Source organism: Cryptomeria japonica, chromosome 3, assembly GCF_030272615.1.
Source record: "Cryptomeria japonica chromosome 3, Sugi_1.0, whole genome shotgun sequence".
NCBI classification, from domain to species: Eukaryota; Viridiplantae; Streptophyta; class Pinopsida; order Cupressales; family Cupressaceae; genus Cryptomeria; species Cryptomeria japonica.
The window spans coordinates 532,941,802-532,968,415 of NC_081407.1; the positions used below are offsets into that span (position 1 = coordinate 532,941,802).

Below are 26,614 nucleotides of genomic sequence, written 5' to 3' on the forward strand. Positions count from 1 at the left end.
GCGGAATATTACGTGAAGAGGGAAAAAGATTGCAAGCGGCACATCAATAGGTGGATCCAAGAGCCACGTCCTTCCTTCTCAAGGTGGGCAAAGTTGTACCGTTGTGTTTTCAAATGGGAGATAGGAGACACCATCACTCTTCTCAGCAGGATGATCGGCCTTGAGCATTCCAATGTCTTTGAGCTATGGATGTATCAGTTCATTATGTTCATACGGCAGTCACATCACATTTCATGGAGGGAAGTCATCAGCGATGCCTTGTGCGAACAACTTGCAGTAGTTCCTACCACCATGACCACCTTCATGAATTCTTATTTGGTATATTTAGCAACATCACTTAGACACTTTCCAGGTCTTTCTACCAAGGGTGATCGCTCGCTTATACCAGTTTGGGAATATTATGACCAGTTGCCATTGAAACCCAACAGACTGCATTTTAGAAGGGTCCAAGATGCATTCTTCGGATATTTCATGTGTCAGTTTGACAGAGATCTCAGGAACAAAAGAGTATCAGATGAGGCATGGGTCAAGGTGTCTGAGTATGGGTGTTTGTTCCTGCAATTTCCCACCTTCACCTATATGAGGATAGGATGCTATGATGGTCAGCCATACATGCTTGCAAGATACCCAACCGATAAGATAATTCTTATGGAGTTGGGAAGACAGATCATGGCTGTTCACACTTTTCAGTCTGCTAAGCACAAGGTTGGAATGGGGATCTCTACCACAAACCCATTGAAAATTGGTCGATACTCCCTTGTCACATCTGTGAAGGCTAAGACCATGGAGGCTGAATTGCAGGAAATCAAGCTTAAAAGGTTCAAACCTAGAGCTGATTTTGATTATAGAGGTATGAAGGAGAAGATCAAGAAATCCTTTGTGCATGTTCATCGCATTGAAGACATTTGGGTAGATCTCCGCACAGAAGCCGAAGTTCTGAAGATGGATTACTGCAAGCTCACTGTTGAGCAAATTGTTGATTTGAACTTGGCGGATATCCCACAAGGGATGATTGATGACGGGCATATACTTGATCCTGAATACACTTCATGGAGGGTTGAGGAAGCTCCACTTCCTTTGATCCAATGGTCGCACAAAGAGTGCATCTCCATCCTTGACAGATTTCAGCCTATCTTGGCCAACACTAACGCATGGCTGAAAAGTAATGCTGTTAGACTTATCAAAATCAAGGTTGGTAAAGAAGATGATTCTACGGGGCCTCTTGGACGGAAATCTGAGATTCAGATTGACAACAAGGAGGGTGCTTCATCTTCGGGCACAAGGATCAAGTTACGAGTCAGTCGTGCAGTAGTGCTTCCTCCTGAGAAGACAACTATTTGTGGGAAGGAAAAATCACGATTCCATGTTCAGGTGATCGATCTGGATAATCCAGAAGAGGGGCAGCAATCTGATGACGCTCCTAAGTCTCCAGTTTCAGACTCGCATCATGAGGCCATTCCTCCAGTTTCATTGAGACGCCTCTTTCTCCTCCTGATTTGCTTGTGGATGAGTCTCCTCAGAATGCAATTCCCATTTCAGCATATGAGCCATCTCCTGATCATCAACAAGAAAGTGTGTTGAAAGTTCCTGAAGATATTCCTACTTGCATTTAGTTATCAGAAATTGATACTTCAACTTTTGGTTTTGAAGAATTCATGAGGCAATCCTCATGCCCATTGGTAACTGAGCAAACCGTGCTCGCTGTCCAAACAGATATTCCTCCTAGAATGACCACAATAATTCAAACAAAAACTGCTTCTCCTTTGCCTACGGCTGCTACTGGAAGAGAGTTGATGACTTTGCCTCCATGGCTTAGTTCTTTCACCCCGAAAAGGAAGAAGCAAGAGATCTCACCTGATGCCTTTGATTACCAGCAACTCAAACAGTCCAGATCCAAAGTTGCTAAAAAGGCCAAGACTATCTCTAAGGTAACTGTTGATAGCAACAAGATGAAAGTAGCTGAAATTGTGGAACCTATTGCACATAAGCCACTTGATGAAATGTCAGCTGCTGATTATAAGGTTATGAGGATAGAGTTGGACAAGCAAACGCATGAGGTCATTAAACATGATGCTCAGTTTTCTGTTGCTTCATTGGTGCAAAGGTGTGATGATCTTCTTGCGAAGAAAGACAAGCTAGAAGAGGAAAACCGACAGCTTATGGCAGCCATTCATAAAATCACAAAATCTGTTGCTGAAGGGAGTAACTCCATAGGTTCTTCTAGTTCCCAAGAATCGATTCGTGGAGTGGAAAGGGCTGCTCAGAAAGTACAAGCACTCGATTCCTGGGTTGATCAGCTTCATGATCAATGTGTACAAGTAATGAAAGACATTTTTCAAATAATGTCTAAGTTGGAAACCATTGAGGAGAAACTGGATCAGACTTCTAACACTTTCAAAGAGAATCTGGAAAGTGTTGAGAAAAGTTTGACAATCTGGCGTACCATGCCCCAACAACAGCTGAGTATTTTGCAAGAGCATGCCATCATCTCTTCCAGGGTCATGTACTTGGAATTTGAAGAACTCCTGGAAAACAAGACCCTTGTTCTTAAATCCCTCATTGAGGAGATCGGTGATGCAAGGAGATTCTGGGGTGAAGTTTACTGAGGTATTGTCTCACATCGTGAAAGGGCCTTTTGCAACATAGTAAGTCAGGATGGAGAGCTGATTCCAGAAGAAGAAGTTCTTGCTGATTTACAGATGAGGATCCATAATGAATGGAGGAGCAAACAATTCTCGGTAGCTTTGATTCAAGCATTGATGAAACACCAAGCCTTTCTACATGAAATCCAGTCTATCGTGGATAAAAACAATTCTGCATTCTTCCGCTGTCACGACACTATTGTGAAGACTATGGTTGTTGCCAAAAACACCCATGAACCAAATCCCGATGAACTACAAGCAAGCATCCAGAAATTTCAAGGATTTGTGTCTTCACAAAATGCAACTTAAGTGTTTTTCAACACTTAATTGAATTTTCCCTCTTTTGTAATTTTTAGTTGTAATTTAGTTTTAACAAATTACATGTAAAAGTATTTTTTGTAAAATGCAAGTTACACATTACTTGCACTTTTGTAATTACATGTAAATCAACTACAAGTTGTGTCCGATTAGGACTGTAGTTGGAATAAGTCTTAGTTAGTTGGAGTAACTCTTAGTTAGTTAATGAAGTCTCAGTTATTTATTGAATGAGTCTTGGTGGTTGAGAGAATCTCTCAAGTTGGTTAGGATCCTCCCACCTTTTTCTCAAGGCTCCTCTTCTATAAATACTAGAGGAGTCCATTGTAATTATCATCTTTTGAGAAAGCAAGCAAAAACTCTGCCAAATTTACAGCAAGAAGTCTTTGAGCTTATGTACGTGAATTGAAGGTTTTGAAGAATAATAAAGAAGGATTACTCAAGTTTTGAGTCTTTGAGCTACATGTTTGAGTTTGAATCTTTTTATTTCTTCTATGCAAAGTGTTTCTAAAGGAGCTTAGTCCAATCTGATTTGAAGTCTTTGAGCTGCAAGTAGAGAAGATTAATTAAAATAGGAAAATCTCTAGAAGGAGTAGCAAGTCTTTAAGCTTGCGTCTATTCTTGAGGAAAAATTACTGTTTGATAAGAAATAGCAGCAAGTTTTTGAGCTTGCATTAGTTCTTGTCTTTGTGTTGAAGGAATAAATTATTCCAGTCTTTGAGCTGTTGTCTTTTATTCGTTGTAAAATTTAGTATAGCAAAGGGTAGATAGGACTTCCAATAGTCAAGTCTTTGAGCTTGATATTGCTGTCCCGTCCCGAAGGAAGTGACGGACGTCTTTGCGCTTTCAGGAAACTTCATTTCCTTTCTCTCATTTCACTTGAAAATAGTTACTGCTGTTCATATTCAACCGCTATCCTTTTCTGTGAAGAGAAAAGGATATTGTCTTTCTTGAAGAAAGAAGGAAGACTTCTGTCCCATCCTGTTTTTATTTCAGTTTTAGTTAGATAGGGGGAGCCTTCCCTTAATTAGGAGAGTTTTTACTCGTGTGCTGTGGTTGAAACCACAATTTTGTATATTTCCCCCAAGTGTACAAAATTTTCAACCAACACCACCACAACTCCAAATAATTTTAAACTGATCCTCACCCAAGCAAGCACGATCCCAGGGTCCCATGTCCGTCTAAAGAAGAACCCACCATGCTGATGTTGTGCCACTCTAATCACATCAGTGGAAACATCACGCCAAAACTGCACTAACCTCCCTTGTAACTCCAAAATGTTACCATCCACGATATCCAAACTGAAAACTCTTTAAGGACAAAAATCAATATCATGCAGTATCTCATGCCCATATAGCTCTGAGTCAACAATATCAACAATGCCACTGTCTATCACAATCCTAGGCAATAGGAAAGATAGTCTACTCAACTCAAAATCAAACTCCTCAGCACACCTCCATATGGTATCTAACGGAGCCATGACTGCCAATGTGACATCTCTAAATCTTTTTGCAAAGAGGAAAGCATTTCATATCTGCACATGAATCTACTATGCTTCCCTAGAATTATTCTGACAAAACCATGGAGACTTCTAAAAACTCTTACAATTCCCACTCCAAGAACCTCAGAATGAAGAACCAAAGAAAGCAAAGGTTCCCTGTCCCAATCATAAATAGGAGAGAGGGCATAAGAATAACCACTAGTTAGAGCTTGAACACTTCCCATACACAGATACTGATTGCCCCAACTCGACATACCTCTCACTTGAGACCATAAACCCGTCCTACTAGGAGACTATGAAGTCTGAGAAAAAGTACACTAGCAGCCCACCAAGTCTGAAATGATTGACTTGAGATATGATTTTAGGAAAATCAACATCCAAGAAGATAAACAGTTGCTGCAACATAGAAAATCGTCATCCAAAATAACACATCTGCTCACATCCAAGGCTGGAAATATCCTCTCTAGTGACTCCAACTTCACATAGAACCATCCTTTGCTCAGAATATCTTCCCAATCCACTAGTTGATGAGCAAAAGGAACCAACGAATGGCTGGTAAAGAAGGGAACAACACCATCAAGACTGAAAATTTGTTCCTTATCCCTCCAAAGATCTTTATTTCAACATGTAATAAGCTCCATCAGACTATGTTGACAATCTCTAGCCTGGATACCCAACCGAAAGTGATTTTCAACACACTGAAAAGAAAACTCAACACATCCCCAAGTTCTGGTAAGGACCAAGTGCATACTTAAGAAATTGATGTCTCCTCTAGTGAACCCTTGAAGCCTAACCATGAAAGCTTCAACAACTTTGGAGTATGGAAGAAATGTTGTTCTCGAATCCAACTCCCAAAATGGACTGGTAAGAGCCCTATTATCGTTCAACCCAAGGAATGGGTTATCAAGCATGCAATCACCATGTTCTGGTCCTTCTTTCTCCCCTACTTCATGAGTAACAAGTCTGAAATCTTCACTCCTTGCTGCTGCAAGGAAACCATAAACGGCTACTAAACAGTGTTTAGACAACACCTTGATGCCAAAGATGTTGAAATCATCCATACACTGGAAACCATACTCAGTCTCATGTTCGATCACTTTGCCACATGTTTTATCATCCATCACGAAGAGAGGGTTTTCTTAACTTTCCTCGATACCCACTTCAAAGAGAGGGTTATCAAGAACCTGGAAGCCATCATTTTCCTCTTGCTCATTTCCATCTTGCTGATCCGAATCTGCACATGCAACTTTTGTTTTTCTTGTGAAGTTCTCAAGATCGAACTCTTCTCGAAGACTATCAAACTCGCCAATTGCTTGCTCGATTTCTTCAGCTCTTTGTGCATTCTCTTGCTCCCTGAAAAGTTTGAAATCAGCAAACTGATCTTCTACCTCCATTAGAACCAACTGAGTATTTTCTAACATGTCCTTTCTTAACTCAAGCTCAAGAGTAAGCTCTTCAACTTTCCTCTCCTTTCCTTGGAAAGCACTAAGAATCTTCTTTGCAGATTCGATGGCATAATCAAGATTAGTGATCAATTGTATGCACTCAGATTTCAATGTCTCCAAAGAGTCTTTGATTAGTTGCAGATTACGGAGAGCAACTTCATCCTTAACTCCTTCCCGTCTCTCTTCAATTTCAGCCTTCCAATAGAGTTCTTCTATCAAACTATGTCTACGGTCAAACCCAGATAGAATTCGTACCTCATTCTCAAAGGGCCTCATGAATTTATCCTTCCACTCGTGAACATGCAAAGGTGGTGTACTAGTCATTGGCTGTAACTGAAAATCAGAACTTTGTTTCTTGTCTTCGCTGCCCTCAAAGTTGCTCCAAGACTCCCTTTCTTCACCACTCACTAGACGCAATTGCTCAATATCATGAAGAGGCTCAGATTCTACTAAATCTTCAAGTTTTTGCTTACCACCAACTTCATGAATAGGTAAATCAGATTTGTATTTTAGAACCTCTTTAAACTTTCCATTATCAAGAACCATATGGTCCTCAAGCTCTACAACACAATTTGTTTGTTGAGCCTCATCACGATCAAAGGGAAATCCATCCCACACGGTTTCCTCGTCATCCTTACCTACCTTCACACCTACCTTCACACCTGGATCCCAAATGCTAAAGAGCTGATTACTTTGTTCAGTCAAAAAGGGATCATCATAGCTCCAAGTATTATCTAGATCTGGTGGTCTACCATGAGGGTAACCAATTATTTCATAATGTGAACAAAGATCATCAGCAAGCTGAAAACCAAACTCCAACTTAGACCTTGAATCTTCTCTTTGTTTCCACACATTTCTATTCTCACCAAAAGCAATGCTAGAACCAAGTGATGTTCCATCTTCCCACTCAAAAAGTGGATTGTCATATGTCTTCTCTATACCCATCTCAAACAATGGGTTATCATTGGAAACCACAAACTGATTTTCCAAGCTGCTATGATGAATACCAAAATTAGAATCTTTGTCATAGCTTTCAGCAGTGACTCCATCCTGCCCCAAGTCTCATGTACCTCCTCTTCGAAGCTTGTCTCATCATCATTATACCCAACAAATCCCAAACTAAGGTTTGATTCCTTGCCAAGATGAGGTGAAGGTGATGAAACAATGCTAGGCTCAATTAGAGGGGAACCAAAAGAATTCATACTTCCTTGTGGCTGACGGTTCTATAATCTCAATGACAGTATCTTCTTCAATCTTCATCTGCTCTTCCTTTGAAAACACATGAGTGCATTCAACACCATCACTAGCTCCATAAGCAACATTAAGGGGTTCATTATGCACAACCTCAAATATTGATTTTTCTTCTTCTTGAATGACAACCTCATCAATGGTAGGTGCATGCATGACATGGGAATCATCATCAACATTCTCAAGCTCCTCACTTGAAGTTTTTCTTTCCTCTTCTTGAGCAAACAGAGTAAGAGTTGTCATATGGTATTTTTTCTTTGCAAACTCAGTCATGTAGCATAATTTCGGATAGTGGTTCATGAAACAATTGAAAGGTAATTCTTCCTTAATGACTTGAGGAAGTGTATCATATTCCTCAAACATGCCAAGAATTTCTTCTCTAATCTTCTCCTCATCTGAACCCATCATTAAATTCTGAATTTCTACTGAAAGCACAGGAGGGCAGGAATAATTGATTTCTCTCTCACTCATGGAGAATTTGATCAACTGAACACACAGGCTAGCAGGGAAACCAGCTCTGATACCACTGTAGTATCCCCACAAATGTTTTTGGTAATTTAGCAGTTTACAACACAACAAGACCTGTTAGGAGTAAGCAATAAGAATACAATAATTTTGAAAACTGCAACCCTTCCACTTTCTGATCACCAAGTGCCCAATCTGGGAAGGTGAGGGCATACAGTGTTGAGGGGATTGTTAGTTGCAAATTACTAAAAAGTATTACAATACTTGGGCGGCAAGCCAACCTCTTCCGCTTATACAACAGGTTAAGGAAATTATGAAATTTCATGGCAGTAAACCAGCCAAGAACAAACCAAACAACAGAAACAGCAATCACTCTACCGCTTATGCAGTGGGAGGATTGGAAATGAAGATTACTATCAACTCCACCGCTTATTCAGCGGGAGGACTGGAAATAATAAATTATCACTCAACCACTTATTCAGCGGGACGACAGGAGTACAAATTAGAATGGAGATAGGCGGTAGGGCCAGCCTCTTCCGCTTATGCAGTGGGGGAATACAAGTAAATTGCAGCAAAGGGATTGATCAGTTGATCAGTACTACTGAAACAATCTTACAATAATGAATCCTACAACTACTGTCAAAACAAGAGAGTTCTCAACTCTAATAGAAGGAAAGTTCTACTAGAGATTACAATGGATAACACTGAAATTACAACCCAAATACACACTTAATCAAATCTGAAATGAAACTATCAGCAACACCAAAAATGAACCAGCAACAATGAAATGCACATAACTCACTCAAAACTCCACCAAACAACTCCAAACCGGCAGCAAATGAAGGCTACAGGATAGGCGATTAGACCCCCAGCTCAAGAACGCCATCAATTCACCACTGAAAAAGCTGCGCGCTACCCTAGGGTTGGCTGGAAATGTACGGCCAGCAGGGAAGTTCAATTAGCAAGGAAAAATTGCACACCCAAACACTTGACACGAGCCTCCAGATGATGAATTGCCCAGCAGAGAGGCTTCCAACGAGCTATTACCCAGAACAAATAGACACTCGATCAGGAAGATATAACTGAAAATCACTTACAGCCACTCCAAAAACCAGCAAACTGAAAACACACCCAACACACCAATTCTGAAAAATTTCTCAATCTCTTCGATTAGCACAATCTACCTCTCTGGATGAAAGATAGTCACAAATAATCAGCTAGGTACTATCTTTCAAGCACGAAACTGATGGTTGCTAGGAAGCACGCAACTTCGAAGCTCAATTTTGGCACCATTCCGGCAGCATAACAATATCATTCAACAAGCATCCCCAAATGAGAGCTCAACACTCTTATTTATAGATTTTCAAGGATCAAATTCAAATTCAAATTCCACACAAACGGCGCCCATTTTTCCATTACATTTCATTTCACCCCTTAGGCATTGCATTTCATATTTCCCCTTTAGCATATGGCGTCCAAACATGTCCCCCTTTAAGTCGAACTTTTGAGGATAACATGAAGTATATAAAATAATAAAAATGCACTGCATTTTGGCATTCAACAAGAAGGTGAAATAATTCGCCCAAGTAGACTTAGGATAAAATTATCATTTTCTCCTTTTCCTAAGTCATCCATCCATAAAATAATCAAATATAAAAACTTATGCCTGAGGTAATAATATATTAAAAATACCTTGTCCTCAAATACTGATTATTGCCAAATTGGGCCAGAGACTAAAGTGTTGGAAATCACCAAAAGTGAACTGCTAAAAATAGACATCTGAGTTTGAACACAGGAACCTGCCAAAAATAACACTGCCAGACATAGCCACTAAGTTGAGCAGTAGAACCCCTGCTAAAAATAGTACTTACTATAAATAACATACTGCTAAAAATAGTGAGTGTGTCAAAAGTCATTTTCATCACATTTTGAGCAGCAGTCATGACTTACTAAAAATAGTAAGTCTAGAAATCATCTCCGAAGAATTTGTATGTCAAACCATGCTGGAGCTCTCAAAAAACCCAGAAAAACCCAAAGAAATTAGTTGTTTCTGTCACCACTTACTAAAAATAGTAGGTCGGTCAAACCCCATTGCTTGCTATGCATGTACCCTCATCGCGAAGCTTTCTGAAAACCCAGAAGGAATCCATTATCAGAACTGTAAAATTCCAACATGCAAGCCATCAAAACTGCCAAAGCATCCTCCTAAAAAATAGGAAACCCTAATTTCTGCCTCTGATTGACCAATGTGTCTTGGAATTGGCCAACAATCCTCAAAACCAACTAGAGCAGAAAAGGGGACATTACATCAAGTTTGGCAGGCTCAGACTTGGACTCGGCCGAGTCCAAACTCGAAACTCGCCAAAAATCGCCTCCTTTCAAACTCACCTGGACTCACCGAGTTTGGGCGAGTTCGACGCCCAGACTCGGCCGGCATAAGGCAAAGTTAGAGACAAAAACAAAACATGTTTTAAAACGTTTTTATATGATTTTTTTTTTCGTTATATTTTTCTATGCCCCTAAAAGTGAACTTCATTTCATTCATTTGGCAAAATAGGAGGAGAAAAGTGAGTTGTGAAGAGAAACAAGGGTTGATTGAAGAAAATCCAGCAAGGAGGAAGCTGAAGATTTCATCCATTCATCACATTGGAGCTGCATTATACTTTGATTCGGTGCATCAAGAGTTGGAAAGGAAGAATTTGCAACTCATTTCAAGCTTGTTGTAAGAGGTAAGATTGATTTTTTGAGGTTTTTTTGTTTCTTGTAAGTAAAAATTTCATTTTCTATTCATTTTATTTGAAAGTTTTACATTTTCTTCCAAAATCTAATGTATGTAGGAATGTAAATTTCTTTTAAAAAAAAGGTAGGGTTTGAAATTTTGATCAAACCCTACATTTCTTTTTTTTTAAATTTACAAACCCTACCTTAGATTTTTTGAAAAAAAATGTAGAATGAATGCACAAATTCTGAAATATTAATTTTTTTTATTTGTAATAATGTCTTATATTCTTATTGCAGCCCAACAACCTTGACTTTCTTATTTGCCTCAATTTTTACAAAACTATCATACAATGTCTTGTTCTACACCCCCATTTAGAAAGGACCCCACTTGGAAAATTCATGAAGATTTTCTTGGGGAAAAACAAGGGCAAACAAAGTGTAAATTTTGCAAAACAATATTCCATGGAGGCATATATAGATTGAAATACCATATTGCTGGTGTACGTGGCCATGATGCCGACACATGCCCTAGAGCAACTACTGAGGCTACACGTGAGTGCTATGTGGCAGTTGAAGCACTTGAACAAAAAAAGGAAATGGCAAAGAAGCAAAAGGATGATTTCGTGGCCATTGGTTTAGGTTGTGTTGGAGGGCCTTCCATGACTCCATATCGTCCCACTCATAGTCACAGTGCTAGCGCTTCTGCTTTTGCTAGTGCTACTGCTCATGTTCCTAGCACTACCAGTGGTAGTGGGAGTGTTAGCATTGGTCCTAGAATTCGTAAATCTAGGTTGGATTCCTTCTTTGAGCCTCGCACTACTCCTGGGTCCCAACAGTCGCTTGAGGGCATGGGTTGGAAAAAGGAGGTCCATGACGCCGCTAAAATGGCAGTTGGCAAGTTTTGGGTCTGCTGCAGTGTTCCATTCTTTGCAGCCAAGTGAATATTTTTTGTTTGATTGTTTTAATATTTACAGTTTGATTTTTTGTTGTACAACTACATTGTAAATACTTAACTTATCTCATATAATTTATTTGTGATAGATCTCCTTATTGGCAAGAAATGGTTGATGCCCTTACCATATGTGGGGCGAGGTTCAAAGCCACTTATGAATCTAATTTAAGGGGACCAATTTTGACTGATTTAGTGTGTGATGTGAAGAGGGAATTAGAAGATCAACGCCAAATATGGAGTAGGACAGGTTGCACCATCGCGACTGATGGTTAAACGGATACGAGAAATAGAACTCTCTTTAATTTTCTTGTTTCTTCTGCAAGTGATTGATTAATTTTAATTTTATTTAGCCATTAATTTTTTTAATCTTTTATTTAATGATTTATTGAATGATCATTGATCTTAATTTATTTTTTATTTCAGGGGGCACTATTTTCATCAAGTCCATTGATGCCTCCACTCACTGCAAAAATGCCACATTCCTATGTGAGAAAATAGAGGAGGTGATCCATGAGGTGGGTGAGGAGAACGTGGTGCAGGTAGTCACTGACAATGCAGCAAATAATGTTGTCACAAGTAAAATTCTGATGGAGAGAAACCCATCTATAGTTTGGACTCCATGTGCTGCCCATTGCATTGACCTCATGTTGGAGGAAATTGGAAAACTCCCATGGGTTAAGAGATGTGTAGAAAGGGCAAGAAATATTTGCAAGTTTATATATAATCATTCTTGGGTGTTAGCTCTTATGAGGCAATACACAGAGTAGAGGGAGTTAGCTCGTCCTGGAATCACCAGATTTGGCACTAACTTCAGTACATTACAGTCCATGCTTCATTGTAAGGTGCCTTGAGACGTATGATTGTTGGTGAGGAGTGGTCTTCCTCATCCTATGTTGCTACCGCTGCAAGGATAGATATGGAAGACTGCATTTTTTATGAGGGAGGCTTTTGGACACCTTGTGATGAGATTGTGAAGGTAAATTTTTTATAAATTCTACAATTTAAGTTTTTGTTTTATAATTTATTCATCATTTTCTCTTATTTGCTCGTTTTTATAAACTACACAATATTTGCAATTTTTGCAGTTGTTAAGCCCTTGGTGGTTCTCTTGCGAGTTGCGGATGGGGAAAAGCCTGCAATGGGCTGCATATATGAGGGCATGGATAGGGCCAAGGAGGCCATCAAATCTGTCTATGCAGGAGATGAGAGCAGGTATCATCCCATTTGGGATATCATTGATAGGAGATGGCATAACCAACTTCACAGGCCCATCCATGCAGCAGCATATTATCTGAATCCGACATTCCATTTCAGCCCTACTTTCAAGGCAGATGAGGAGGTTCTTAGTGGGTTGTACTTAGTCATGGAGAAGATGGCACCTGCTAGTTGTACTCAGACCGAACTTATGCGAGAGATACAGTTGTTTACAAATGCTCAAGGGGAGAACTTCTCTCCTACTATCTGCAAAGATAGGACAACTATGATGCCACGTAAAAATACATTCTAAGGCATAATTTTAATTTTATTATATATTGTTAAATGAGAGTCGAGAGAGAGACTGATTTTTTTTATTTTTCTCATTTCAAATTCAGATAATTGGTGGAGCTTTTTTGGCCCAAGAACACCAAATATTCAGAAGTTGGCCATTCGCATTTTGAGCCAACCATGCAGCACATCTGGTTGTGAGCGCAATTGGAGTATGTTTGAGCGTATACACTCCAAGAGGCACAATAGATTATCTGTGGAGAAGATGAACAATCTTGTCTTTGTTCACTACAACCTCCGCCTCAGAATGAGAAGGAATGCATTGGCTGACATCACCCCTATCATTCTAGATGAGGTTGATTCCGAGGCCGAGTGGGCCACTGAAACAGAACCTGTCTTTAGTGAGGATGACATTGATTGGGTCGACCAGGCAGATGCAGAGGCTGAGGCTGTAGCCATGGCAGAGGAGGAGCAAAGAGCACGAGCAGAGACAACAAAGTCAGAGGCAGACAGTGACACAGATATTCTTGATGTTGGTGAGGGTGGCATGGTGTCACGGAGAGAGGCTATGGCTGCCAAATCATTTAGGACCTACCTTAGATGCCTTTGCAGGGGGCCGAGGCCAGGGGATGCAAGCTCCTCTGAGGCTACCCCTACCGCTGAGCCATAGGCTTGTAGTTGTTTTTACATTTGGTATTTGTATGGAACATTTGATCATATGATGACATGGATTTTTTATTCCATAAGTTTTGTAATATACATTTGACAATATTTATATATCTATGTTTGTTATTTCCTTCAACAGATCAGCTACAATTTGCGTTTATGCTTATGTGATTGATGCATACTTGTGTATGCAATCAAATTAGCTTCTATTTGATGATGTTATTGTGGCTTTAAGGTGTATTTAATAAAGGGTGCATGAAATAAGTTTTAAATCTTTAAAAATCTCTAAATTTCTTGAGTTTTTTACTTTGTCGAGTCCAGTCGAGTCTGAGCCGAGTTTTGACTCCGAATCCTGAGACGATTCGGCCTTGCCGAGTCCGAGTCCCGTTTCTTTGGGTCGAACACATACAGTACCTCCCAAGCAGCATATAACACCTTCCAAGCGGCACACAACACCTCCCAGGCAGGACAGAGTACCTTCCAGGTAAAAGCAATGGCACACAACCAAAACACTATAGAGAGACAAAAACTTCCAAGATTCATGGGCGACAGGTCAAAGACCCCGTACGGCACTACAAAACATGTGTAACCATATGGGAAGCGAATGGCCAAGATGACCAAGATTATTGGTTGAAAGCGTTCCCAGACACTCTTCGAGGGATCGCGATTGACTGGTATACAGATCTTGATGCCCAACACAAAACAAGTTGGAATTCTTTGAAGAGGGCCTTCCAGGAGGAATTCAAGCTCCTGAGGGATGATAATGAGATTGTGGCTGAGATCTATACTACTAAGCAAGAGAAAAGTGAAAGTGTCCGGACCTATAACCGTAGGCTGAAGGAGTTGCTAAACAAGATGGAGAATCAATCGACCGATGGGTTGAAAAGAGAGGGTTTGTGGAGGGACTCGTACTATCCCTCAAAAGGAAGATGAAGGTGGTCCCTACACCATTGTACGAGGAAGCCTACAACAGAGCAATGAACATCGAAAGTGAAAACAAAACGTCCAAAGGGAAGAGGATGGCGAGCGACGATGACGGTACGAATGAAGATAGTGATGGCGAGTCCAAGACCATACAGGTCCTCCGTAGGGATATGATGTGGATGATGAGGGAGCTAAAGGCCGACAAGGAGAATGGAAAAGAGGGTAAAGAACTCTGGTGTATCGACTGAAAGCAGAAGGTCACACTAAGGGAACATGCCCACAGAAATCTTTTAGCGACATCTATCAAGTGTTGGGGCATTCCATCAAGGAATGCCTGGACAATCTAAAAATGCGGAGCACACAAGTGCTTCTCACCCAACCAGAGAAAATCACTCTGCTAGCCACACCACCCAAACCTGCAAACTCCGATGCTTCAACAGGGGGCTATCGCAACAATCGGCGAGGGAATAATCAGTCCAATACCAACACGTCAAGGAGTAAAATCCAGTACGACACAAAAGGGCAACCTATGATTCAATGCCACAAATGTAATGAATGGGGCCGCTTTGCTCGGGAATGCTAGAACGGAAATAACAATGGGAGTTTGTTGTGTTAGTGGTGCGGATCGGGAAATCACGAGGACACGAATTGCCCGAAACAAAAGGGGGTGAATATGTTGGATGTGAAGGAACCGGAGGAGGTATTGGCAATCACAAGATTGCAGAGCAAGAAGGCTGTGTATCCTGATCCCCGTATGGAGAAAGAGAGACTTCGGGAAGCAAAAGCAGACATTGAACGAGCGATGGTGGAGGAACGAAGAGCCTCGCACAACGCTGCCAACACCCCACTTCGGTCGAGGCTTGAAAAGACTATAATCAAGCAGATGTTGCAAACCACCATACCCGTACAGGTATCCGATCTTCTGCAAACAATGCCGCAATTGAGGATGGCTCTCACAAATGCAATCGGTGACAACACCGTCGACCAGGAACACCGTCCGGTGGCAGCAAAACCACCTAGTACAGATCCCATGACAAAACTAGAACTTCCTGGCACAACCGCCATAGACCCCATGCTGCTCACTGTGAGTATCGGTCGAAAGCCGGCCATGGTTGAAATGGAAATAATGGGACAAAAATTGACAAATACGATTGTGGATGGCGCCTCCAAGGTGAACGTACTGCCAGAAGAGACATGGAGGGGTCTCGGCAAACCAACCCTCTGGCCACCAACCTTCCACCTTGTCAGTGCGGACCAACACAACATCAAACCTCTTGGAACCCTCATGGCACAAAAGGTTGTTGTGGGCACACAACATTTCTTCCTTGATTTTGTGGTCATACCGCTGGAGAGGAAGGCCTATGACGCCCTCCTTGGGAGGGGATGGCTGGTTATGGCTAAGGCAAACCATCATTGGAAGAGGAATACACTCTCCATCGAGAGTGAAGGTTGGAAGTATGTAATTGACCTACAGAACCAATCTGTAAGCGAGGAACTGGCATCATCTGATTCCGACACGGATGACTCGCACAATTGGGAATGGGGTTTCCAAGAAGGCAAGGGGAGGATGGAACCCAATGACGAAGGGGTATTGGAATTGGAAGGATGCTCCGAGGATGAAACCAGTTCTCTAGCCGAACTTTTCCACTGGCAAATGGAAGACTACGAAGTGTTCCATTCGGAGTGCCACATTTTGCAGATATGTGAGATCGAAGAGTCAGGTGATGGTAGGAAGGTTGCAGCCTTCCCTCCAAAGTACGAGGAGTACCGTGAGGGTGTGGCACGAGTGGATGAAACACTCGCCCATCGGTTTGAACAGGATAAGGCCATCAAGTAAAAGGAGTCAAACGTGAAGAGGGTCAACTTGAGCAAGGATGACGATCTGAAGGTGATACTTGTGGGGGATGACTGGAATCCCGTACTCAAAGCAGCAGCTTTCAGAATATTCTTGGAGTACAAGGACGTCTTCGCCTGGACGTACAAGGATCTGAAGGGGATACCTTCAGAGTTGTGCGTACACCGCATACCCCTCGTACCCGGAGCCCAGCCCGTATAGAGGAGGTCGTACAGAATGAATAAGAATTATGTAGCAAAGGTGAATGAAGAAATTGAAAAGATGCTGGAGGCCGTAATTATCTTCAAGGTAGAAAGTAGTGATTGGGTATCACCAATTGTCATCTCTCTAAAGAAGGAAGCAAACCAGATCAGGATATGTGTGGACTTTCAATGCCTGAATGCTGTGACTATCAAGGACCCGTTCCCAATTCCGTTCACTGATAGCATTTTGGAGGAGGTAGCGAGCCACGAGATTTACTCGTTCCTGGAAGGTTTTTCTGGATATAACTAGATCAACATCGCGGAACAAGATAAGCTGAAAACGACATTCATAGTGGAGGATGGAGTATATGCATACAATCAGATGCCCTTCGGCCTGTGTAATGCTCCGGCAACCTTCCAATGAATCATATTGCACATTTTTGATGGGATGTCGGTTGGAAGTTTCAAGGCATTCTTGGATGACTAGTCTATCTACAATAAGTAGGAAACCCATTTGAATGCGCTCAGGGAGTGCATGGAGAGATGTTGACGGGCGTGACTGGCCTTGAACCCCAAGAAGTGTCGATTCATGTTACCACAAGAGAAGTTGTTGGGGCACATTGTGTGCAAGGAAGGGTTGAAGACGGACCTCGACAAGGTAGGGGTGATTGTGAACATGGAGAGTCCAGTGGATGTCACAGGGGTGAAATCCTTTCTCGGACATGTCGGCTACTATAGGAGGTTTATCAAGAGCTTTGCACAAGTATCCTATCCATTTGACAAGCTGACAAGGAAGGGAGAACCGTTCAAGTGGGGGACAGAGCAGTAAGAAGCTTTCAAGGAGTTAAAATCACGACTGGTGAGTGCACCAATCCTCGCGTACCTTGACTGGAACAAGGAGTTCCACGTTCACGTGGACGCCTCCAATTATGCAATCGGTGCCACTTTGGCACAGGTGGGCGTACAGGGATTGGATCACCCCATTTTTTTCGCCAACTGACTGCTTTCCAAGGCCAAGCAAAACTACAAAACGATGGAGAGGGAGGCACTAGGAATGGTGTACTTCGTACAGAAGTTCCGCCACTACCTCCTTGCGACACCATTCACTTTTTATGTGGACCATCAAGCTCTGATGTATTTGGTGAATAAGCCAATAATCCAGGGACGAGTAAGCCGATGGCTGTTATTACTTCAGGAGTTCACCTTCACCATCGTAATACGGCCCAGAAAGAGTCATGTCATTGCAGACCAATTGTCAAGGATCAAATCTGGAGAACCCGCGGAAGGAGTAAATGAGGACTAACCGGACGCTCACTTGTTCCAAATTGTATTACTACCTCTCTAGTGCGAGAGCATTGGCGAGTACCTGTCCACCTCGACATTTCCTCGAGACATGCCATCGGGGGAACGACGTAAGCTGGCACTGAAAAGTAAAACCTTCCAACTGATCAATGGCCTACTATACAAGATGGGACCAAACCAGATCCTGCGAAGATGTGTGATGCAAGAAGAAATTTTGAGTGTACTAAAGGAATCTCATGACAGACTGGCAGGAGGCCACATGGGACCTGATGCTACCACACGGAAGGTATTGTTGGCAGGATTGTGGTGGCCAACCTTGCACACTGATGCTCGCAAATGGGTGGTTGGATGTGACACATGCTAGCGTGCGGGGAAACCTGTTAAACGGGACTTCATGCCCCTATTTCCCTCTCAGTCGTAGGAACTGTTCGAAAGATGGGGATTGAACTTTGTGGGACCCCTGAAAGTGAGGAACATGCATAGATGTCAGTACATAGTGGTCGCCACGGAATACTTGACTAAGTGGGCGGAAGCCAGAGCTCTTCCGGATAACACTGCCATCAGTACGGCGAGGTTCCTGTACGAATAGATCGTAACCAGATTCGAGATCCCTATCCAGATTACAAGTGATCAAGGAGTTCACTTTGTTGACCAGGTCATTCGGATGATGACGACCAAATTCATAATCTTCCACAATTTAAGAAGTTTGTACTATCCGCGAGCAAATGGTCAAGCAGAAGCCACAAACAAGTTACTCGTCTCCATCATTTATAAGTCATGTGGAGTGGAATAGGAGGATTGGGAGGAGCGTCTCCCCGGAGTACTCTGGGCGTACCATACAACATACAAGGAGACGACGGGTCACACCCCGTTCCAACTTATGTATGGCCAAGAAGTCATGGTGCCGGCGGAGTACATGGTACCAAGCCTACGAATTGCTATTGACAACCGGTTGAGAGACGAGGAGAGTCTATATGCCCGTCTTATGAACCTCACCAAGTTAGATGAACGTCGGATGATGGCACAGTGGGCGACGGAAGTGGCCCAACGCCAACGGAAGTACTAGCACGACAAACATCTTCGGCGGAAGAACTTCCGTCCCGGTCAGTTGGTTCTGACGTATAACAGCCGCAATGAACTTCGACCTGGTAAGTTCAAAGTTCGTTGGTTGGGGCCCTATAAAATCAAAGAAGTGAGGAAGAATGGAGCAGTAAAACTTTCCACCCTGGATGATAACCCAATACGCGACCCTGTAAATGGCTCAAAGTTTAAACTGTATCGGGAAAGTGATAAACTAGTCGTATCAATCAACATGCCGGGGTACGCAACGAAGGGAGATTGGACAATTGGAAGAAGGAAGGAAGTAGAGGAAGATCCTGTGGTCGCTACAAAACCTTACAGACATGACGAAGATTGGGCTAAGCCACTCACATTCATAGAAGAAAGACTCGTGTCCAAACAAGTCGAAGGCATCACGGTATCCAGAATTCACAAGCACCTTACAAATGCCTACTTCAATAATCTGGCCATATGGATAAGGATCACGGGGGCATTGGAGGAAGAGAGCTCCATATGAAGGATTCCACGAAGGCTATATTGCATATGACATTGATGAAGAAGCAGAGGCTAAACGGAAGGCGGAACCTGTCGAGAAGGAAGAGGAGGCAGTCGACTTGGAAGAGGAGGTAGACTTGGAGGAGTACGGTGCAACCTTGGGACCGTGTTTGAAAATGGTACTAAAAACTGAAGACTTGTTTGTGATAGCATCACGACCTGGCGAGCAGGCAGCGAGCCCCAATGCACTCTATCGGGTGATCCCTAACCCTGCGAGCCCACTGCAGGTGGATGGTGAGAAAGTGACATGGTACCAACATTATGGAGGTCGGTACATTGATGGAAGTTATAAAGGGGTGGGACCGGCACCATTGGTAGACAAAATATGGGACTTGGAATATGTGGGCACGTGTTGCCCCGAGGAGTGTTATAGGAGACTCCCGCACGTATGTGCATGGCTGCATGACTCGGAGATCCAAGTAAGACCTCAGGAAGATCCCACTAGTGTGAAAAGGAAAAAGAAAGACTTGGGTGCTCATAAACAAATTGTAATCAGTTATTTCGCTGTGAGGCTGGATTGGAGTAGTAGACTCCAACAGCTTTTCTCACCGAGGTTTTTCCCACATTGGGTTTTCCTCGTAAATCTTGTGTCATATGGTTTGCTTTGTGTGTGTGTAACTTTAATCTCTTTGCATCTTTAGTAGTTTCATAACTGCTTTTAATTTTTAAAGATTCACTGATTTACCCCCCCTCTTAGTGACCTCATTGTGTTCCTTCATTCAATACTTTGTAAGCAAAAAGACTAGTTGTAACTCAGAAAATCAGTCCATTCTCATGACTGATTTAGCATTGTAAACTTCTTTTGCAAGCAATAGAAGACATTATTATTCCAGTTTCAATACTTTGTAAAGTGTTTTAAGACTCGTGGACTCGCCACGGACTCGCGAGTCCATGGGAACCACAAGTCGACTCGTCTGAAAGACTCACGAGTCTTTTGCAAGGACTCGCGCGAGTCCTTGCACAGACTCGTGATTCTTTCAAATGGACTCACGCAACCCAAAAAAAACGTCATGCAAGCTTTAAAAGTGAGTTTTTTTTTTTGCCCTAATTTGGCATTCTTGCTTGGTTATGACAGGTTTGTAGGGTGTGAAGGAGGAGAAATACAAAGAGGAAGATGTAGTCTTCTCTTTAGTTTGTTCATTGTTGTTTTTCACATTTGGAGTTGGACATATCATTATATGTAATTTTGTAAACATTTATAAAATTATGCTGCTATTATACATTTTAGAGTTGAAACTATCAGTGTGAATGATGAAATTTCAAATATTGCGTGTTTGTAGATCATATGACATGTGTAATGTTTCAATTATGGCTCTTATGTTCTCTAAATGCATTAGTTTCTTTATGTTTTTTTTCTAAAACTACAGTTTTTTTTTTGCTGAGTCTTTCCCAATTCTTTTGCGAGTCCAAGTCCGAGTCCAAATTTTTGGTTTGCCAAGTCCGTGGCGAGTCCGAGTTTTAAAACTTTGCTTTGTATCACTTCTTTGTAGCAATTTTAGTCATTTTTGCCTTTTTATGTAGTTGTTCTTTTATGTCAAATAAGTTTATGAGCATATTTTCTGTGCTTTTCTTTTAAAACCTTAAAGCATATGAACAGATTGTAGAATTCTCATGCAGGTCATAGGTTGTGATTAAACTTGTACTGTTGTTTTAGTTGTGAAAACTACACTTTCCTTCAAACAAAACATTTGCAAACATTTCACATATGAAACACTGATGTATGAAATGCTAGAAATAATAATTTGTGCAAGTAGATGATCAAATTAAGTCATTGTAAGCTTTAAACAGCAAGGTATAGGACTGAAAATCCACTTTTGGTGAATCACCTAGTTAGTAATAGGTTACATTTCAAGTTTGAAAGATCATTTTCAGTTTCCTCTTCTCTTTTCCCCAGCAAGTATCTAGTAGTCTAATTTAATTTATTAGGTGATTAGCATAGAGAACCAACTCTTTAACTGGAGGTCTAATCTCAATTATTAGAGCCCACACTCTAGAGATCATTCCCATGTTTCAAGAGATTGTTGAACTCGTCAAGTTCAGCAGGGTGCAAATCTCATTGATAATAGTTACAACACATAAATCAACCCCCGATGAAGGAGCTAAGTAGCACCATCATCAATACATTTTCTGAGGAGGATAGCAAATGAAAAGGCAAACTTAAGTATTATATTTCATGTATATATTGGCACAATGTTTGAGAGTGGTTTCAGATCTCTAGGAGTTATAATGCAAATTCTAGGTTTTAGATCTTTTAAATTTTCAGACAGTCAAATTTCAATAATCAGTATGCTCTTATCAGCATTCTCTCTCTCTCTCTCTATCTCACTCACTTTATCTGCCCCGAATTTTAGACCTATCTATCTCCCTATCACTCTTCCTCTATCCCCTTCTCTACCACTCTCCATCTCACTCTCTCCTCTCTCTCCCAAGATCTAGACCTATCTCTCTACCCCTCTCTTTCTCACCTTCAGACCACTGTGAGGGGTGCTACCCTCAACCTAATTTTATTTTGCAGATGCTTGGTGGCAAAGTTGGGGTGGAAATACCCAAAATCTCAAAAAATATACCCTTAGAATCTTAGGTCATCCTTGTAGTTCATCCAGTTGTGAGCACAATTGGAGCTTGTTTGAGGCCATCCACACGAAGAAGAGGAGCAAGTTAGCTCAAAAACACCTCAATGACCTTGTCTTTGTGCAATATAACCTTTGGTTGCGCATAAGGAAGGTAGAGGAAGCACCAGCTGGTCCAATTGATTTGGATGATATAGATCCTTACAGTGATTGGACATCGCAGGAGCAGCCTCCATTGTTTACAGAGGATGACATCAATGATCTGGGGAGGCTGGCTATGGAGGAGGGGGTGGATTTGGTTTCACACTGGATGACATTGAGGAGGATGAGAAGTCATTGCCAATGCCAGGTGTAGCTAGAGGCAAAGCTACGTCCAAGATGGAGGACGAGCCACAGCCTGAGATAATCATACCGAGCGAGGAGGCACAATCACGCCCATAGCAAACTTCTAGGACTAGACCCACTAGTTCTACCTCTCCCCTAGCTTTTACTAGAGCTGGGAAGAGGAAGATGTAATTGCATATATTTATTTACTTTTAGTTCTACAAAAACTATTTACTATTTTGCTTCCATCCATCAGCATTCCTCATGAGGATGCGATTTTGCACCCACTTTGCGTTTAAATATATCTAGACTCAACTTGTTTCTTTTGTGTTCTCATTTATTGACTCATAGGACTCATCTTCTCATTGAATTTTGCAAAAAAAATGCATTTCTAATTAGATTTAAGCAATTTTTTAAGTTCCTGAGTTTTTTGCCGAGTTTTTGCCGAGTTATTCCTGAGTTTTTTTTGGGCCTTGGTGAGTTTCTGGTTTTGGCGAGTAGTTCAACTATGATGTAACACATGCCCATTCCACCCCAGGTCTTATCTATTGCCCTTGTATGATGTAGCATGGTCCATTCCACTATAGGACTTACCTATCTTGCGAGGTAATAATAGCGCCTTTCCCTAACATTCCCACATTCAATCCTTCTTAGGGGCAATAGGAAAATTTAAAGATTAGGCTACCATATAACAATTCTTAATGTATTAAGAATGTAAATGTTATGAACATATTCTAATCATTTATTTATATAAATTTACTATCTTAGTCCATTTGCATATATCCATTATATATATATATATATATATATATATATATTCTTCTATTTAGAATGACTTCATTAATAAATGCAGTTTGCTATATTATTCTCATTATTAATGCTTATAACATATGAGTATAAAAGATAAACAGAATTCTGCTCATATTATGTGTCATAGATTGGCTTTTCATCTTTAAATATTGACTTTGTGAAATTGTAATAATTAATTGTTCTAATTATAAAATAGATTCAGCGTACCAGGCTGTGGTCTGATGGCAGATTGCAATTTGAACTTGATCGATGCTTGAGAGCCAGTTCTTATCAACTGCCCTTCTAACTTATCTGATCGATGGTGATCTCCTTGGATTCTTTTGCTTCCTTTCCTTGTATCTCTCAATGTGAGGGAGAGGTCACACCTCTTCATCATTGTAATATCCCCAACAATTTTTTTCAATTTGTTTCCAGTTACAATCACAACAACATTACAATGCACCCGTTAAAGTTAGGAAATATAATTCCAATGCCACTGAAAGGTAACCCTTCCACTTTCTGATCACCAAGAGCCCAATGTGGGAAGGTGAGAGCATACGGTGACAAGGGGTTCGTTAGCTTTCTAATCCGCTGGAAATTATAATGCAATTACAAAACTGGGCGGCAAGCCAGCCCCTTCCACATTTCAGCGGGATGAAGAACACAAACTTGGCGGTAAACCTGCCAAGGCAACAAAGCATAATAGAACCAAATCACTCTACCGCTTATGCAGCGGGAGGACTTTTAAATGAAACTATCACTCAACTGCATATCTCAGCGGGAGGACAATATCACTCAACCACTTGCTCAGTGGGAGGACAAAACTGAATTACAAACATACAGGCGGTTGAGCCATCCTCTTCCACTTGTTCAGCGAGAAATACAACATAGAATGAATTGGTCAGTACTACTGAAGCAATTCTTACAATGATAGAAATGTGAAAGGAGGTAGAGTGAAGTACATATCTTATGAATTTGCTAACACATTCTAACCAATAATACTACTTGCTGTTCTGAAATCAAATACAAGGAAAACGCAAAACCAGCCATCCCGAAACCCACTAAATTGCTTGTAACTCACTCAAAACCCCATAGAATCATGCCAATTCAGAAGCAAATGAAGCATATGACATAAGAAAACAAAACAATACCTCGAAACTACAACTGAAGAGCACCAACAATAATGCACGCATCCCAATGCAATTCTGGAAATGGCGTTTTTGCTGAATAGTTCGATTTGCAACTAAAAATTGGAGAGTTCTCCAAATGCCACGCCAATATAGGAGACTCATCGTCTCTCTAGTACGCTTCCAACGAGCCCTCACCCAGAATGATGCATTCAACACACAGGCAGCTACGAGCAAAATACACTTTCAGCCGGCACACACCAGCAACACCAAAAAACCAGCAGCACACAAATCTTCACCAACACACCCAAAAATCACCAAAAATCTCACAACTACACACCACAGCTAGGAGTGATGTCTCACACTCGAAACCGGAAGGAAGGATCTAGGAGGTATTCACCCTCGAAGAATGTCTGGAGTCATTCCGACAGCATAACAATATATTTTCTCTGGATACCAAAATGAGAGCCCAAGTCACTTATTTATAACTTTTTGCCAACCAAATTCAAATTCAAATGCACTCCAAATATGCCCAAACCAAATGCCATTCCATTTCATCCACATTTAGCATTGCATTTCATTTCCTTGCACAAGTTCGCCCAATTCACATTCACCCAAAATCGCCCTTTTTAATAAATATAAGTGTCATAAAATAAAGTGTAAAGTGGGCACCCAACTATGACTTCCAAATAAAAAATATTACTAAGGCAATATACTTCGAAAATCGCCCCATTTGCCTTGAGTTATAATTTACTTATTAACACCATGACGACCCGCTTGAAGTCATATGCAAATTTTGCCCAAATAGACTTAGGATAAAATTAATATTTTCTCCCTTCCTAAGTCGTCCATCCATAAAATAATCAAATATTAATACCTCATGCCTAAGGTATTAATATATTAAAATACCTTCTCCTCAAATATTGATTATTGCCAAATTGAGTCAGAGACTGAAGTGCTGGAAATCACCAAAACTGAACTGAGTTGGGGCTCTGAACTGAACTACCAAAAATAGTCATCTGAGCTAAGCTGCAGAATCCTTGCCAAGAATAGCACCAAAAAACGCTGGAAGACCAACTGCTCAAACTGACCTGCCGGAAATAGCCATCTGAATAGGCCAACTGACATCCTGCTAAAAATAGTACTTACTAAAAATAGCATACTGCTAAAAATAGTAAGTGTTTCCAAAGTGATTTTAACCACATTCTGAGCAGCCATCGCACTTACTAAAAATACTAAGTCAGGAAAAAGTCACCTGATGCAGATGCATGTCAAACCATCCTGAAGCTCTCTGAAAACCCAGAAGGAATCTAGAATCCAAACTGTCAAACTCCCACATATACCCCCTGAAAACACCAAAGAAACTTCCTAGAAAATAGGAAACCCTAATTCTCCTTTCCAAATAGCCTACGGGTCTCCAGAATAGGCCAATGGACCACTGAATGCACATCACTGAGAAGGGTACATTACAATCATGTATGCCCTTCAGCAAGAGACATGCCGTTTCATCATTGGCACCCTTTGAAAGAGTGCAACTCTTCATTATTTCTGCCCTTTCAAAGGGACACAACCTTTCACAATCAGATCTGCACTTCTGATTCCCAAAATTATCCCCCACTTCAAATGAGTTCTCTTTACCCTTATATACCTCATATTTGGGGGAGACACAACTTATCATTTCATGCCTTTTGTCCATTCATTAACTTTAATCAAATCTTAATTATATTCTTTTATAATTTAATTTAATTTTTATTTTTATTATTTTGTATTTAAATTTAATTTTGCCAAGTTCCAAGTTTCAGTCAAATTTTAGGCTTGCTGTGTTTTTTCCAAGTTAGAGTTTTTGAACTATGGTCCATATTGTTAGGTAAAAGATACATCTTTGTAAAAACTAAACTTTCACATCCAGATAATTTTCAGAAAGTAGCACATTTTTGAACTTTTTTTGCGATCTTCACTAAATATAGACAATTGCTTCAAATATTACTGGTCCAAATTAATACCTGCACCAATATTTTTCATATAGTTCATCCATTATGTTCTACCAAGTTGAGTAGAAATAACTAATAAGTGAACAAATAACAATTTCAAGGAAAACTGGACTAAAACTATAAAAAAACAGATAGTTATTACAATCATGACTCAAGCAAGAAGAAACTATCAAAATCATTGCTTTAAACTACAATGCATAGACAGCTAAACGCTGCTGTTGATGATACTTGATTAACAGGGTTTCATTTCAAGCATATGCTTTCCTCTCTTTTCAGATCATCAATTATCTTTTTTAATTTGTATTGACAACATGCTTCTCCAAGTTTTTGTATCATTCATAACTGAATTGCATTGATGCATTTGCTTTCAATTTTATGATAGCTTACATAAAATCCAGCTTAACTGGTGAACACAAAGAAATTTTTTTTGTTCTTTCTGTGATTTCCCTGCATAGATTTTTCTTGTTAGGCTAAAAAAGGCTGAATGCTAAAGGGT

General features: G+C 40.9%; 1 protein-coding gene across 6 annotated transcripts in view; it reads right to left on the bottom strand.

The window, feature by feature from the left end:
• The window catches only part of LOC131075080 (protein-lysine N-methyltransferase EFM2), a 235,385-nt gene that overhangs the window by 47,778 nt on the left and 160,993 nt on the right, over positions 1 to 26,614 (bottom strand). The window lies entirely within an intron of this gene.